Source organism: Pyxicephalus adspersus, chromosome 7 (genome assembly GCF_032062135.1).
Source record: "Pyxicephalus adspersus chromosome 7, UCB_Pads_2.0, whole genome shotgun sequence".
NCBI classification, from domain to species: Eukaryota; Metazoa; Chordata; class Amphibia; order Anura; family Pyxicephalidae; genus Pyxicephalus; species Pyxicephalus adspersus.
The window spans coordinates 65,549,744-65,567,212 of record NC_092864.1 but is presented as its reverse complement, the minus strand read 5'-3'; positions in this window follow the sequence as shown (position 1 = coordinate 65,567,212).

Sequence of the window (17,469 nt, the reverse complement as noted above, 5' to 3'; positions counted from 1 at the left end):
TCTTATATTTGGTAAGCAAATCTCCTACAATTTGGAACCACTGAGCTTTTTATTAAGCCAAGCACTAACTCTGTGTTTTTGGATGTTAATTTTTCTTACATTCATGTCAGTTTATCAGTCATGATGGTATCCAGATGCTAAAGTGACACTTGAAGTGTAAAAAATGCAAAAGCAGCTTATGGCTTCTCTATCTTATATGATAAACAATTTATCAACCCCATGGTACTCCACCTAGACAGGGACTTTAACACCTTTTGAAATGGGTTCCTCTATAGGAGTCTCTGACTTTAATAATTAATATGATTGCTAATCCTAACACAGATAACCTACAGTAGACAAATTGTCATTGTCATTTGTTTTGTTTTGCAAACTTTATAAAGACTAGACCAGTTGGGATTGGGGGAGTTCCATCAGGAAAGACTAGGTGAGGTTCCACCAGAATGTGCAAAAAAATAAAATAATATTAAATGTGCAAATGATGTCACCATCTTTTGTAGAGCCTCTCCCTTAAATATTATCCCTGGCCTTTAAAGTAATAATGAAACATAAAATTCAAGTATAACTTGCAACAGCTGGCCAACGAAGACCCAGGGTTTCATCCAGGCTGATGGGTACATTTGCCCCAGATACAGGTTATACGCAGAGTATTTTTCTGTGTAATCGGACAGTTTTCCTTTTGACCTGAAGGGGTGCTGAAATGACAATGAGCTTCTTGGCCAGATGGGGGAGCTAAAGAGGCCTGGGGATGATCAAGTGTAATTGTCTCAGCTGAAATGCATCCTGGAAATTTGGCTGGGGATAGAAACTCCCAGCCTGCTCTTTCCTGGGTCTTTGTTCTTGGCTGGTGAGCTGAGAGGAGGTCCAAGGTGAACTGTGAGTAAAGACACAGACTTTGTTGGAAAAGATGTATGGTTAGGGCCTTAGAGTTCTCCACAGCACTAGGACTGGGTTGTTAGTAAAGGGATCTAACAGTTAGTTAGGTTCCAAGTGGTCAGGCTCTCTTTTGCTGTTTGTTTATTTTGCCTGTTTTTTTGTGAAAATAGTATTAGTGAATAAAACCCTTGATGGACTTTTAACCTGCTGGCCCTGTTTCCTGTTTGAAACACCCCCCCGTTGCCATGGGCAATCTCACTATATATATATATATAAGTAATACTGCTGAGTTGGGATGAGCAAATTTTTAAAACTCGATCTCGCTGTGAATTTGTCTGTTTGTAAGCGAGAACGGCTGGTGTAAATTCGCAGATCGAGCTCAAATTTTAATTAAAAAAAATATATAAAAAAAAAATAAAAAATTGGGGGCTGTGCTGATTAATGAATGCAGCCACGGCTGCATTCATTGATCGGCTCAGTGTGCGATCCCTGGCACTAGAAATTAAATGGGGACAATTCTCCCCATTCAAAACCTCTACTGCTCTCTGATTGGCTGAGGAAAACTTTCCTCGATTGATTTCCTCCATCTTCCATTTAACCTCTAGTGCCAGGGATCGCACACAGAATTCCCAGGGCTGCATGAACGAATGCAGACCTGAGAATCCACTGCGATCTTGGGGCACTAGAGGTTAATTAACCTCCAGTGCCCGGGGATTGCAGTGGAACCACAGATGAACTCCATTAAGAGTTTTCTATTGAGAGTTCATCTGCAGCTCAGTTCCCACGGTCACTGGGCTGATAAGTACTGATTGGAGGCACGCGAGTGAGAGTTCATATGCAGTTCCATTGAGAGTTAATCTGCAGTTCCACTGCGATCCCCGGGCACTAGGGGTTAATTAACCTCTAGTGCTTGGGATCGCAAACAGGAGGGTTCCCAGGGCTGCAAGAATGCCTCCTGAGAATCCTCCTGTAATGATTTCCGAATCCTCCTGCCGAAATTTTATGGACCCATCAGAAGTTCGAGGAAATTTTGCCAGAGGCTAAGTACAGAGTACTGCTGAGTACAGAGTACAGAGGAGAGTGATACCGGATCTCCACTAGAAATAAACTCTGGGAGAAGAGAGTTAAGAATTGAAATTAAAGGCACAGAGACACAAAACCATTAACTAACCTATGCCAAAGTAGTTCAAGGCATTTGTAGGAAGGAAGAGCAGTAGGTAGAGATGTAAAGAACATTTTAATTAAAAGCAGAAAGATTAAATGTGTGGGAACAAGGATGGGAAGCATGAGTACGTGGGGAGAATGGGTAGTATTGGGTATACGTGAGGAAGATGTATGAAAAGTAAATGTCAGTATAATGAAGAGTGACTGATGTGAAAAATGTGGAAAATGAATGACATGAAGTAAGGAGGGTTAGCGGGGAAGAATAGGATGAGACTGAGCACTGAAGGAAGGTTTAGAAAAGCCTTTTTACCGAGTGCCTTTTAAATGCTTTTTTAGTGGTAGGAGATTGTTGGAGAAATGAAAAAGATGCCTGCTGAGTGACTACATTTCTAAGGAGACGATGACAGAGATGTGAAAGGGAAGAGATTAGGACCTACAAGCGATGGAGGTTTAAAGGACATTTTTGTGGTATATACTAAAATGAACATGTTATGTCTAGACCCACAGGCTCTAAGCAAATGTTTCAGTTATAGGAGTGTAAAGAACAGTAACCGGCAGTAATTGATTAGTGGCATCTCCTAAGAAGATCGATTGCTTTATTACTGTATAAAATTACTAATATTTAAAATAATAGTCATTTAACACAATTACAGAATTTATAACCCTATTTAGCTTCTCTCCCATTAGGACTGCTTTTCCATCCAGCTGGAATCACAAATATTTACACATTGTACAATACATAAACCTGTTTTCATTATGATATATAGATCAAATTATTTAACCTTTTTCTTGATCCCATTTCCGGCAGTTGCCTCCTCTGATAGCCAAGTTTTTTCATTGTTTAACACAAGCATAATACGTCATTGAAAAGTCATAAATCATCACCATCTTCAACCTGGTCTTTAAAAAACCATCTGTTCTATAGTAAGTATTTTCTATGGCTTGGATGGACTTTCACTGATGTATTATACTTTTCATTGATGGTGGTGGGGGTATCACTCAGTGTTCATTGCTTTTAGACTCTGTAGTTGCGTTTGTCAAACTTTTTACCCTAGATGAACCCCTGAAATAATTTTTGGGCCTTAGAGAACCCCTGTAAAAGTAATAATCAAGGGTCAGTGGGAGGAATTACACTTGCATTGGTGGTCATTGAGTGAATAAAGTTATTGTTCATATTTCCACCTTTATAGACAACTAAAAAGATCATTGACATCTTACCACTTACTTTGCCAAGTGGTGTTGGTCTGAAAACTAGGCAGGCACCATCCACAAAAAGATTAACAGCTTAAGAAACCCCAGCAACCTCTGGAGGAACTCTTCTTAAGAATGGCTGCTCTATAAAGACAAAAAATCTGTGTTGCACTAAACAACCAAAAAAATTGCATGGGAGCTCAAATAAATGAGGTTTACAGATTCATGCCACAACTATTGTTTTTTTTTCTGCTTCAGTAAATTACCACTTACGGGTCGTGTCTGCTCCCCAGCCTGTAATTGTGCCCACTTCTCCAATCAACATGTTCCTTGTTTACACATGAACACTTATCCCAATTGACCGATCCTTGTGTTGCTTCCCAATAAATCAGTCTGAGCAATCAGTCTTTACAGGGACTGCAACAGAAATCATTACAGGTACTTACACTGCTTACAGGGCTTCTAAGCCCACTCCCGGAAGTGTGTAACATCCGACAAAACAGAGGATAGCCAAATAAATAGATTTTGGCTGTGAGAGCAGTGGGAAAGGTAAGTAAGTATTCACTGCTTTCTTTGCAGGACCCATAGGAATATGCATATGCACCTTTCCGATAATTTTGTCCAGAAATACTTTCCCCTTTAACACATTGGACCTGTTTCATTAAGAATGGAGAAAAGAAAATGAGCCCAAATATGGATATGTTTGTAATAATCCTTGTTTAATTATATCGGAAAATCATAGGTTAAACCTGATTGATTTTGACAAACAGTTGGCTGAACCCCAATTTGTTGCACGTTTTCTTTTCTCCAATCAGCTCTGTTAGATTAGGCCACAGTGATTGGAGACAAGAAAATAAACAAGAAGACAATTAAGAATTGTTAATTGCTTTAAAGGTGTATATCTTAAAAGCAGCACACAAATTAAACAGAACAGGTCAGCAGTGAACTCATGTGTAGACATATAGCTCATTTACAGACAGCATACATACTTTCATTGCCTTGGAATTTCTTATGTAAAATGACTCATCGCTCAAATGTACTAGGAAAGTGTGATGATCTCACAGACATAATTACTTGAATGGTAAAAACAGATGGACTGTGTGCTAGCTATATGTTATTTGTATTCTGCATATTTCCTAATTCCAAAAAAAATTAAAAAGAATATAGGTAAGAAATCAAAGAAACATGAAGCAAAATAATGCTAAGAACACTTGAACAGGATCACAGCTAAATTTGCTCTCCACTGACTATTCTGATAGATTTTCTGATCAGTAAACAATCAATTGTATGTCTGAAAGCAAGACACATGTGTTCTGCCATTCTAATTAAAGTGTGAGGATGGAGTGAACTCCAAGACAGATTGCAGCTCCCAATCAGATTTGCTCAATCATTCTTACTTTTATTTTCAACCGACGTTTACTAACACATGCAATCTATCTATGTCCAGTCATCAGAAGTATTTTATATTTATATAAGTATATTTTATAAAAGTATCCTCATTATTTTAAATTTCCTGCCCGTTCCTGCCTATCTGCCTTACGGTCCCGCCCTCCAGCCTAAGACTGGCAAGCAGATGCCCGGCCGGCATCTGCTTCCCTTGGCCTTGCATCCCCAAGGTTCACACGCCAGGGACACAGATGCTGGCCGGGCATGGCCAGGTTACACAGATACCTGGCCGGCATCGCTAGGGGAAGAAGATGCGGGGCATTGTTGAAGGACGCCGCCAACATCGCTGGAGGATGCTGTGGTCACTGCTGGAGGATGCTGTTGAAACAGATAAGAGTTTTAAACTCCCTGGCAATTCCATCCTGAGTGCAAGGCTTAGGGTTGCTGATTTTGATATGGAAAATCCACCCTGAGCCACACTCGGGAATACCACCAGGGAGGTTAAACAGCATTGATTCTACTGCCCTGCAATTACAATTGGATTGTTGCTGTACCTACACAAACTGTACTGAGTTGTCATCTGCATTAGGAAGGGTTGTCGTTGTCAGCATTGAAATTGCTCATAACCCTCTTTCTCAATGCCAGTTAGAGCTGAATGACCTAAAGCTGTTTACCTGCCTTGGTAGAAGAATGATAGAAAATGTATAAGTGGTCCAACAGGGCGTCTACTGTTAATTATTTTTCCTGGCTTCGAGGGGATGGGAGACTAACATATTCTGCAGCCAATATGATGATCCCATGGGGCTAATAACATGCTTTCTACTTTTCCTAGAAAAAAAAAACAGGAGCCATTTACAGGGGAAGGATGAGATGTTAGGCAAAATAAAAAGATAAATCCCAAGACATTTATGGCTTAGTGTTAGAATTTGATTTATGAGAAATGGTACATTCCCTATGCCATGTGTGTTTTATTATGGGCAGAGGGGGGTTGCATATTCTATGCTCATTGGAGCACACAAAGAGATCACTTTGCCATAGCTTCTCCTGGTTTACAATGCCTAAAGTTGTTCAGTCCACTAAACAAAAGAGTGGAATGGTTTGGACTGTTTCAGAAATCAGATACATTTCAGATTAATTCAATATAAAAATAATACATATCACATCTTCCGTGTCCATTTGGATAATTAACCTGTACACGGCAGCCACAACTGGTACAGAGATCGGGTAAGTGGTTGGAAAATGTAACTGACCCTAAAAGCAGCAGATGCCAATGCCTGGGCCTCCTACATCTTTATGTCTTTACAGTACGATCCAAGGTTTAAGAAAAATAAGCAGAGGCTGTGGCTACTTTGGCAAAAGAACCAATAAGTAATATTTCCACTCTTTTTGCAGCTACTAAGATTGTTGAGATATTTGTGGTAGAAAAGGCTTATAAAAATTCACATGAGAATGGAATGTTCTTATTTAAATAACTTCAAGGAATTTGAAAGTACATTGTACAACTGCAAAATTATAAATGAAATGGCATTGAGTTTATTAGATCTATTTATTTTTTACAAATTATGAACTTTTTATGGCCACTTAGCAGTTTAAGTAGAAACTAAAACTTATTATTTTTATTGATACTATGGGTAATTTGTAGAAAAGCAGAGGCATAACAGAAGCTGCTATTTAATATAGAAAATCAGTTTTTGTAAAGATAACATAAATCCAGTACTATATTATTAGGGTTTAATGCGTTTGACTCTAAACCCCTGCTAGTATCATGGTCAGCAATAGGTCTTAGTCAGTATGAGAGCTAGCAATAATAACCTCCAGTAATGATAACCTCCCCCAGTAAAAACTCCCAACATGTGTCAGGGTCAGCAGTTATAACCCTCAGCAACTATCTCAATAAGTGTTAAGGTCAGCAATGATACCCTTCAGCAATAAACCAGGAAGCATCTGGACAAGCATTGATGACCCCCAGTAGGTGTCTGGGCATGCAATAACTACAGCAAGATTCAGGAAAAACAAAAAACTCATGCATGTATCATGGGCAACAATAACCCCCAACCAGAGCAAGGAATAACCCCATCAGATGTCAAGGCATACAATAACATGGAAACCTAAACATTTCTTAGACTCCCCCTTTGTTCCCGACCACCACCTGGCTCTAGGCCTCCTCTTCCATTTGGTGTCTTTTGAGTGGAGCATTTTTCTTGCCTCACACACCACTTCTGGGCCCCTTTATCCCCACCATTCTGTTCTGCCGCATTGTGCCACCTTTCTTTGGGACCTAATGCCCATTCTGTGCTGATAGGATAGGGAACAGAATCATCTCCTTGGTTGATAGGGTGATGATTCCCCCTTCTTCTTGTGCCATACTGATGCAATCCTTCACTGATTCTCTGATTAATAATTTTAATGATTAAATCTATGGCTGGGCATGGGGACACAGACAGCAGGATATGATCCTTCTGGCTGGGAGCTTTTTGCAGGCAATAAGGATAATTTGTTTAGTAGTCTTTGCAGTGTAGATGTATTGCCCTCTATGCGTCTGATTATTGCCAGCACTGAAATGCATTTTCTGAGCTTATAACAGTTATCTGTATATAAAATTGACTAATAAATAAATAATTGACAAAAAGATACTTTTTTTGCAGGATCACAAAACATAAAATATGTTTGTATAAGGGTTATAAAGTAATTGTGCACTTGCTTGCTGTAGTTTTAGGAGTGGGAGTATTTAGAATTTTACACTAAGGCCACTGAAATCTGAGATGCTGAAAAGTAAAGTAAATCGCTAGAAAATCAAGGTTAAAAGGTAATTACATTTAATGATGCTTTGTAATTCCCTGACAAGTTCTATCAACATATGAGGGGCTCCACAGGCAGGTAGTGCGGGATCACACGAGGAGCGGAGTCTAAGTGACACCAGGTCTTCACCAGGGCACCCCGGGGTGATAGCCATAGACAAAGAACAAGGGCAATAATGAACCAAGAGTTCATGTATGCACTCGAATATGATGTATATACTGGAATATAACCTGACCTTAATATAAATCGAGGTATCTACTTTTACCTGAAAAAAAAGGAAAATTACATAAACTTGAGTATAAACCTAGGGCACAAAATGTGGTCATTACTGCTAACATTCAAAACATACCAACAGACATGTCAATAAAAAAACATCCAGGTGTGTTATTTTTTTAAATATTTATTTATAGGGGTAGAAAATTAAATTACATGGGCTCAATGTGTTTATTTTTTCCCCCAGGTAAAGTATCTTGTATTTTGAGTTGTTGCAATGGGCCACTTTCTCTTAAGTAATCCTTTGTGCATTATTCTTAGCCTTCCAGTAGATGGCACTGTGTCCTCATATAAAGTATCTAACAATCTTCTAATAAGGTAAACAACAAAAGTTTGTTATACACTTTACATGAGGGCAATGCGCCATCTAGCAGTTTATATTCGAGTATATACAGTATATATGAGATTAAGAAGGATCAGAAGACCCCTAATTATGTCTTCAAACTTAGGCCTAAACTTTTTATGCATATTGCTAGGATTCTACCTTACACCTTAAATCATTTGTTCTATGAAAACAAATATTGAGGTAACTAGGTTTAAAGTTTGTGAAGACACAAGTTGAATAATGATCAAGTTCAAGATATAGCAAATGTGAGCTTGCACATCCGCTTGTTTCTATTAGCTAGATTGTATAACAGCCACTAACCTAAAAAACTGCAAAAATGCTTCTAGGTGAGCTGATATTGCCACGTGAAAGAATGGGGTTGAAAATGTTTGTATTCAACTGATGCACAGGGACCTGCCACAATCATTGCCCAGATGAGGTGTGTCTTTTATGATAAAGTCTGAGGTGCCAATGCCTACAAACTAAATGGCACCAGTTGGGGTAAACCCACAATAATTGGGACCTGAAACTTTTGGCTAATATTCTGTCTCATTTGGTCTGTTCTGTAATTCTGATATGAATATTTCCTCTGCTGGCATACATTTGGTTAATTCTCTATTACTAAAATATTTAGATTGGTATCTTTTGTATGCTGATTGTCATTAAATTGTCCTTTGTATATACAGTATAAGTACTTGTGCAATGATTATATCTTTAAATGACACTTTATATTTACATTGCATATTAATATTTTTGTATGTTTTCTATGCATATATTATCTTTGCTGTTAGCTATCTTGCTGACAGAATCTTTCTACTGAGCGGTTCATTTATTTATGTCTAAAAGCGGTACATTGTCTTTCATGAAAATGTATTTTACAGTATAATATAATGAAGTTTGAAACACAAAATCATGTCAAAATATTAAATTAAATAAATTAAAAAATATAATATTAAATGTAATATTAAACTTGGGCATGATTTTGTGTTTCAAAATTTATTATAATCCTACTATAATAAGTTACGGTAAAATACATTTTCATGAAAGACAATGTACTGCTTTTAGACATATAAATCCAGTGTATTGCATTCAATACAGTTTTTTTTGTATTGAATGCAATACAAAATAATTCGAAATTCCCACTTCGCCCCTAGCTACGGCCGCACGCACAGCGTAACCCGGAACTTCCCGTGAAAGGCCAGAGTGGTCACCGGGGCACAGATCGGAGGAAGAGGAAGTGGCCAGAGGATGGGATAGGAGGGCAGGACACCAGCGGGACCAGGTAAGTCTTGATTTTGCGGCTCAGGGTTACCACTATCAGCTGTTTTTTTTTTACCCCAAGCCACCCTCGGAGTTACCGCTTGGGAGGTTAATAGGGCTAAGATCTGAACTCCGGTGGCCAGTCCATATGTAAAAATGATGCCTAATGCTTTCTCAATCCCTCTATCTCAATTTGAACCCAATGATTACTGGCATCTACATCCTGCGATATGCATGTGTCATTGGGAAAATCTATTGATTGAAAACCTGGTTACACACAGTGTATTTAGTTACTCAACAGACCTAATTGTTTGAGCACATAAGGTTGCTGAACCCGGAACATTCCCCCCGCAGGGCTGGGGACCTTTATGGGCCAGATACGAAATATATTTGCTATTGTAAGTAGTATCATGATATTTTCATTAAAAATATAATAAAAAAAACTCAACACACCAAAATCTAATATACAATGGATCTGTACCCTAAACCAAGTAATACTGTTAGACAGAAAGGTAAAGTTGGAGGAGACCTACAGACTCAAGTCTGGTCATTGAAATGTGCTATGCAATAGAAATGGAGATATGTTTGAGCTTAATTTCTAATATATAGAGATTAATGCAATTAATAGTTTACAAGCAAAACATACAATACAAAATATTTTTTAATGTCTGTACTGGAAAAATGTTTTAACCAATAGAAAAAAACTAATGTCTTTACTACATCTAAGGATTGTAAACTGTAATATATTACATTTGTGTTATTGGGTTTATATTACACTTTTGTATAATTTGAGTATTAAGTCTTTATAAAATGTGTTTTTTTTAGTTAGCTACACCAAAAGAAAAAACACTTTTCTTTTTTTCCAATTTGATCAAGACAGAAAGCTGAGCAAATCACTTTTTAAAGAGCCTCAGTGTTCTGATTACTAAGGGATTTCATAATAATGGACCTAATCAGGATTACTATTACATAATACAGAGCAATTTACATTTTTTGTTCCAAGTTATCTGCCAGCAAATTCTGAAATAAAGAGTATCTGATAAAGTGTGGCCAAAATGGGATATTAAAAAGTAAACTGGCAAAACATTGTTCTGCTGACTTTGGTGATTGCAAAAAAGTTACTTTTGTTCTGTTCCTCGGGCAAATATTAAAAAGAAACATGGGTGCAGCTCCGTAATCTTGAGCAGTCAGTAATCATCAAATACCTTTTTTTTTTAATTCAATTATTTTGTGTACCAGAAATGTTCTTAATATTCATGTATTAAGGGGACGTGTTCTGTGGCTCTGGGGTGCGCCCCCCCCCCAGCGGGGTCCTTCTCCTATTGGGACAGTTGGGTAGATAGAATATCCCCTGAAAGATTACATAATTCAGAATAAAGTTTGTAAAATTGTTAGGATATCCTACTAGCCACATGTGTAGAGTGATCATCGTTGTCAAAATTTTTGTATATATGAGATGCATATATTTCACATTTCTAAGAACCCTAGCTAAAAAGCTGATGTTTTCCTAAAAAGAAAGTCAATAATTTGTTCTCAATTTGCCCATGGATAACTTTATCACTAAGGGGGTCTTATTATGTCTTCAATGCCAATTCCTGGGGTTTTCCTGGGTCTTGCCCAGAGAGAGAAATGGGGGCATGGTCCTAATGTAGTTGGATGCCTAAATCTGCACTCTAAGTTTTTTTAGATCCATCTGTGAAATGAAAAAAATAGTCAATGCTAGAGTATTTGCTGTGGAAATAATATGTAAAATCTCTACAAAGTGGTAAAAGTATATTGCGTTAATTGCAAGAGATGTTTAATTTTCTTAAGTACTTTTTATGGCATAGCTGATTTAAGCTGCGTACACACTTCCAATTTTTATCGTTCAAAATGAACGACGAACGAACGACGAACGATCGATTGGGCAAAAATCGTTCATAAAAAATAAGGTTTTAAGTCTTGTAACCTGAACAATTAACATAAATAACTATTTGGTATCTAGTTGATCTTCTAGTGAAGCTTAGTCATTACCTTAAGGCTCATCAAACCTCTCGATTAAGCAAAGTTATAGGACATTTATTCATATGCCTATGCAACAAGTCAAACCATATGGAGCAAGCACAGGTAAAAGATATTTCAAGGTCAGTCAACCATTGTCCATGCAGTTTCCTAGGGATCAGCTTCGCGATGCATTTTGTCAAGTGGACAGGTACGAGAACCGAAGACCCGCTCTGACCAGGCTTAGATAGGGAAAAGCGGCTCTGTTTTAAACATGCAGTGGAAAGAGCTGGGCCATCCTCTTGTCAATTCTGTGGAGTACCGTCCATGAGAGAATTCACCATATCACTCAGGTACTTCCACATGTGTAAGTTTTTAAACCCGAACAAAAGTTTGGTAAATCCATAGTTGTGCAAAGTGAATATTGCCTGCCTTTCCAGGAAACCTGCAGACATAAGAGATAATCTCCATCTGTATGGGCGGCCTTTTGGGGCTAGTGCTTGTAGTATAGGTTTAGGACCCCTATGTCTCACTGTAGTAGGAGAGAGATCTTGGTATATCGCCATGTCTAATATGTTAAAAGTAATGGAATGATTATTCCTACAAATAAATACTCCACTTTTACTGCAAAATGGTGTAAGCAGCATACTACATCTTTTTGTGATACATCGCTTGAACCTTCAGGGCGGAAAGCCCTGTAAATGTGCAAAAACTCTATAGAGTTGTAGTATATCCAGCAAATGGTTGAATATGGCTTGAGCTGTTGACTGTAGTTGATCCAGCACAACAATTTCCTGGGATCCTCCTGCCTCGATTACCAAGATCATGTGTAAGTGCATATTAATTAGATACGTGTTATGCGCGTTAACGGCTGTTTCGAACTTGGCTATGGCTGTGTCCACTTGACAACACTTGATAATATTGCTCCTAGCCACTTAACCACCTTGGAAAATATATCAATCTTTGCCCCTTCCAACATATAAAACCTCATGGATCAATTTACAGCTTAGGAGACATCAGTGCTAAGATAGGTCCCCCACCACTATACAACACTGGCAAAAATGTACTGCCCTTGAGAACCTCAAACTTCCCAAACTTCTTGATAAGTTAAAAAAAATGTTTACCTTACCCCTGAAATTCCAAAGTGAACACCAGGGATGTCAGGTCAGAAACTCCTCCAGTGCTCAAATTTGTCTTACCGTATCTTCCCTTCTAGACTCTTCCCAGACTTTCTGCCTTTTCCTAGACTTACTGCCTTTTTCATCCTATTAATGTTTAGGTTTCCAAGGATTCTGACTAAGTCTACTTTAAGATCCGGTTATACAGCAGTAAGAATAACAATCGTGAAACATTCCCCATGCCCCCAAAATCATGCTGTTAAGTTTATTGGCTTCCCCAGAAACTTTAATTAGTAAGTTTGGAAAATAAGTGGCACAACCAAAGCGCAGCACAAGCTGCTGGGTACAATATGGATTTGTAAGAATATTCAAGATAAATAAAACTAATAAAAACAAAATAAAAACAGATTTTTATACTTATTTCTATTAAATATTATATAAGATCATTTTACAACATTGTAGGTGTAGTTTGAGCCAATACTTTAGTTACAAAGCATTCAGTTCTGTGTTATGCTCAGCATGTACTTATTCATCTGTTTTTCTTGCTAGAGAAAAATGAAAGCTAAATAAATAGGAAAATCTGCTAAAATAGTAATTGGGTTCTGAAATTTTGAAAATGTACTGTTGTTTTATTATGGAAATATGCCGTGCAAACACAGCTGGGCCAGTGGCATCTTTTTCACTTACCAGTATGCTTCTTTTTCCACTTACTTTGGAATTCAAAAGCAAAAGTTTGTTAAGAGCAAGACTGTGCCATATGAGTAATATGGGGATACAATTCTTTGTATGCCATACAAATACCAATGTGAAGATAGTTAAACATGAAAGATAAAGGTTAACATCTACAAGTTAAAATTTGATTGACACACATCAGCCCATTACTAAGCAGCCACATAATGCTTCATATAGTTCTTCTTTTCATTGAGCCGGTGGAAACATTGAGGACATTCATTCCTATACTTACCTTTCTTAATGTGTGCTTTGCCTACCCAAAGCTAACACCAATTAAAATATATATGGGAGCTATAGATATTGCACAATACAAAACAAATCTGTAAAGCCACAACTATTTACATTAAACATTCAAAATAAAATGCATAGCGTATGATGTATGCCTATTCCTCTTGTAACTTGTGTCTTTTATTCTCAATAAACTTTAGTATAGTATATGCTTCAAATGTTTTCCATCAAACAACCCGGGACTTTTAAGCCAATTGGTTTCTCACAATTTAACTTAAAAAGTATACAATAGTTTTATTATAATAAACATATTATCATGTGCAAATAAAACATTTAAAACATTTATCTCAATCTTTTTACTTTTAACACGTTTTGTGGAACAAATCCACTTCTTTAGAAATTGATTGGAATCTATAATTGCATACAAAGTATCAGTTGTAATATGTCAATGCATATATTAAAAAAGTTAATACCTTAAATAAACTTACAATTTTCATATTATAAACCCCATGCAGCTGTAGTTTCCTCAAAACATTGACAAGGAACTCAAAAACAAGCTGCAGTCAAGAATATCCCAATCTGGCCTGACGATGGAAGTCTTCCAAAGATTGTCACAGTTATAGAAATCAAATTCTATTATATCCTTAAAAAGTTATTTTACCAAGAAATTACTCCATCCAAAATCAGATTATCCAAAAGCAATATCAAGTTACTGCTCAAAACTAATACCCACAAACTCAAAATGTAAAGTGCATGAGAAACCTCAATATCAGCAGTTATTAAACATATTTGCAATACCAACTTCCATCCACACTACATTAGTGCCCACAGCTCCAAAAGCCCATAAAAATATATACTTGCATGTGTGTGTATATATACATAAATATACACACATATCCACATACACACAAACATTTCTATCCATTACATATCTTTACCCGATGTTATTATCTGTGTCCAGTAAACTTACTTTACCCCATATGACATCTATTATCAATACCACCATATCACCATTATCCTAATTAATTTTTCTAAAAATACTAATCACAGTCCCTAAATTACAACCAAAGTTATTACCACGTGCCCATTATTGCTAATCAATCATTTTTCATAGGTAACCATAGAACCAATACCAAATTAACCGGACATTATCGCCACCTACTAAATCAAACCTCTCCCATGGTCATCATTGCTTGGCCTTTGGCATTATATATCCATTACTCCACTATCTGCCACTACATCTTCCAATATAAGTTATAATCAACATAGACCTTCACTTACCAGATCAGATCTCCAAATTTAATTACATTACCATAACCTCATATATTGGCATTTCATGTGGAGCTACAGAAGTGATATCCCAGAAAATCCTGTCCAGAAGGGAGTCCACTTTTCATGCTGCCTTCTGCTAAAAAAACTCCCATTGACTGATGGCTCCTCGAAAGAAATGACACATCATGTCAACAAAACACACATGGCTCATTCTAAACAAACAGAGCCACATGAATGTCCAACCAGGGAACCCCAGCACCCAGCAAAGCTCAGAGCTCCAGGCGGAGGATACCAACCTTCTCTGGACATAAAGCCCCATCAAACGCCCAATTAGAAGACATTAGAGTGTTAACTGGGGTTTTGTGCCCTACTGGGCACAAGGATTTCAAGGAAGCGTGGGAAAAATGTTACATTGCTTGATCACATAAACAGAAGTTTTATTTGATTAACCATAATAGGAACATCTTAACATATATTAAGCAAGCAAAGAAAAAACAAAACAAAAAAAAACAACATAAACCAAAACATAAATCAAGACAAAACCAAGCAAACATTTTACAAAAATGATTTAAAAAACTTACAAACCAAAAGAAATTTGGTGGATTCTGAATCAAATATTACATAAATATATAAATTGTATTTCTCTTTGTAATAATATTTTATCAAATTTACCACCCCTAGGGTCAGGAAAGAGTCTCTCCAAGGCAACAAATTTGAACTTAACCCCCCATATGGTTACTAAGAGGGGTTACAAATCTCCCACTTTTAATGTTATGTGTTCAAACATCCTTTTCCGAAATGGTCTTTTAGTTTTTCCAGCATAGTACATTCCACCACTACAAAACGCTAGATAAATCACCCCTACAGTATCACGGTCTACAAACTTATCTATCTTGAATGTAACATTTTAGGAAAATGGAATCTATCTGAACTTTATTAAATCCAATCACTTTGATTGAATTTACTGCAGTGATGTGTGCCTAAACGTGTTTCCCTTGATTTCAAAAACTATTCTCACTAACTTATTTTTAATGGATGGCAACTTCCTAAACATAATTTGTGGATGGGGGGCTATATATTTATAGCTGGATCTGACGTAAGTAATGGCCAATATTGTTTGCAGATTTGTTGTAACTCTCTATGCTAACCAGAAAAGCATATGATTAGGTTCCTTTTCCATTCAGGTTCCTGTGATTTACTGGAGACGTTCAGAGTTTGTGAACGAGATTTACTTTTCATCCGTTCATAAGTTTTTTTAGGAGTTTTCCTACTGTAACTACGTGCTAATAGTCTTAGCTGTAAATCCTTAGCCGCTTTTTCAAAATCAGCATCCTCTGAACAGTTTCTCTGAATTCTCAGGTATGTAAAAATGGTGTACTACTTTCAATGTTCTGGATGTACACTTGTGTGTCGATAAAATGGTGTTTCCAGCGGTAGGTTTGCGATAAAGGTTTGAAGATGGGGTAAAGTTAGAAATAATTCCAATTTCAATATCCAAATATGGAATACATGATGAACTATATTGACAAGTAAATTTAGGATTGAACAAAGTAAACTGTTTATCAAGAATTCGAGCAACAAATCCTCTGTACAGTTCATAGCATAAACACATCATTCATGTACTTTCACCACAATAAAATGTGGTCGATCGATAAGGTGTCATCTGCAAATACTTCCTTTTCTCAACCATCCCTGCACCTAGAGGTATACTTTCTCATCAAATGTGAACACATAGTATATGCTTCAAAAACCTTGTTGTCTCTCATCCAATGAGATAACCTTCCTAAATAATGGAAGATATATAAATGGGAATACATTAAATAGTAGGCACCACACCCAGATTAAATAGTAGGGAATAAAGCAATTGTTGGTCCTATTTGAGATAGATGCAAGTTGGGCTAAACAAGTTGTACAAAGGGGTTTTTAAGGTGCCACAATTGATTTATTTATTAAAAAAATCTTTTATTTGACAAATCTTTAAAATATCTCATAATATAATCAATGGCGATACAATAAAGTCAATAAGTGAATTATTAGCTTTACTACACAGAACCCTATAATAGTTACAGCATGGGTCAATCATAGAAGATGGCAAGTAATCATTAAAGTTCCAGTCTCCATTGAAAAACCGAGAGGGCAACCTATACCCAACTCTACACGTTTCGCAGATCTGGTCTGCTTCATCAGGAATTAAATAACAACCACATTTTTAAGACTGCAATACCATTGCTGACAGAATTCAGGGTTACAATACGAATAATAAACCTGGGTTGACAAAGGAACACCCTAAAGCGAGGCTTTAAAATAGTTGTATCCAAATTTTGTCAGTTGTGTTCAGTCTGTGTCAGTAGATTGGAACTTTTGAGGGCACTGGATATTGTTTGTTATAAAATATTAAAAGTGAAATTCCTGATATCTAGGAGGGTGTAGTCCTGGATTTAATTGTGCCTCAGTTCAGTCAGAAATATCAAACAAGCATGGTGAGGAAAGTTAGTATGGTGCTGCCTCTTGCACAGCCATCAAAGCTAGATTTACTGACATGGTCAACAGGTAAAACAGCTTTGTTACACAGGAGACACAGATAAATAAATACAACAGTGTGAATGCTACTAAGATTACAGAATATATGTTTTACTGTTTTTATCATTATTTTCAATTTAGGGAAATCACTGAATGATTTAGTCCACTAGGCTTCCATTTTTAAAGACAAATATAATAATTTCCTCAAAGGGATAAGCACACCATGTTTGCCTGGAAAAAAAACTATTCCCCCTATACAGAAAAACATATTTTCCATTGTTTCTTTTGTATCTGTATTTCATATCAGCACTAAAGCAAAGTTTGTGACACAACTCAGACCCTTCTGGT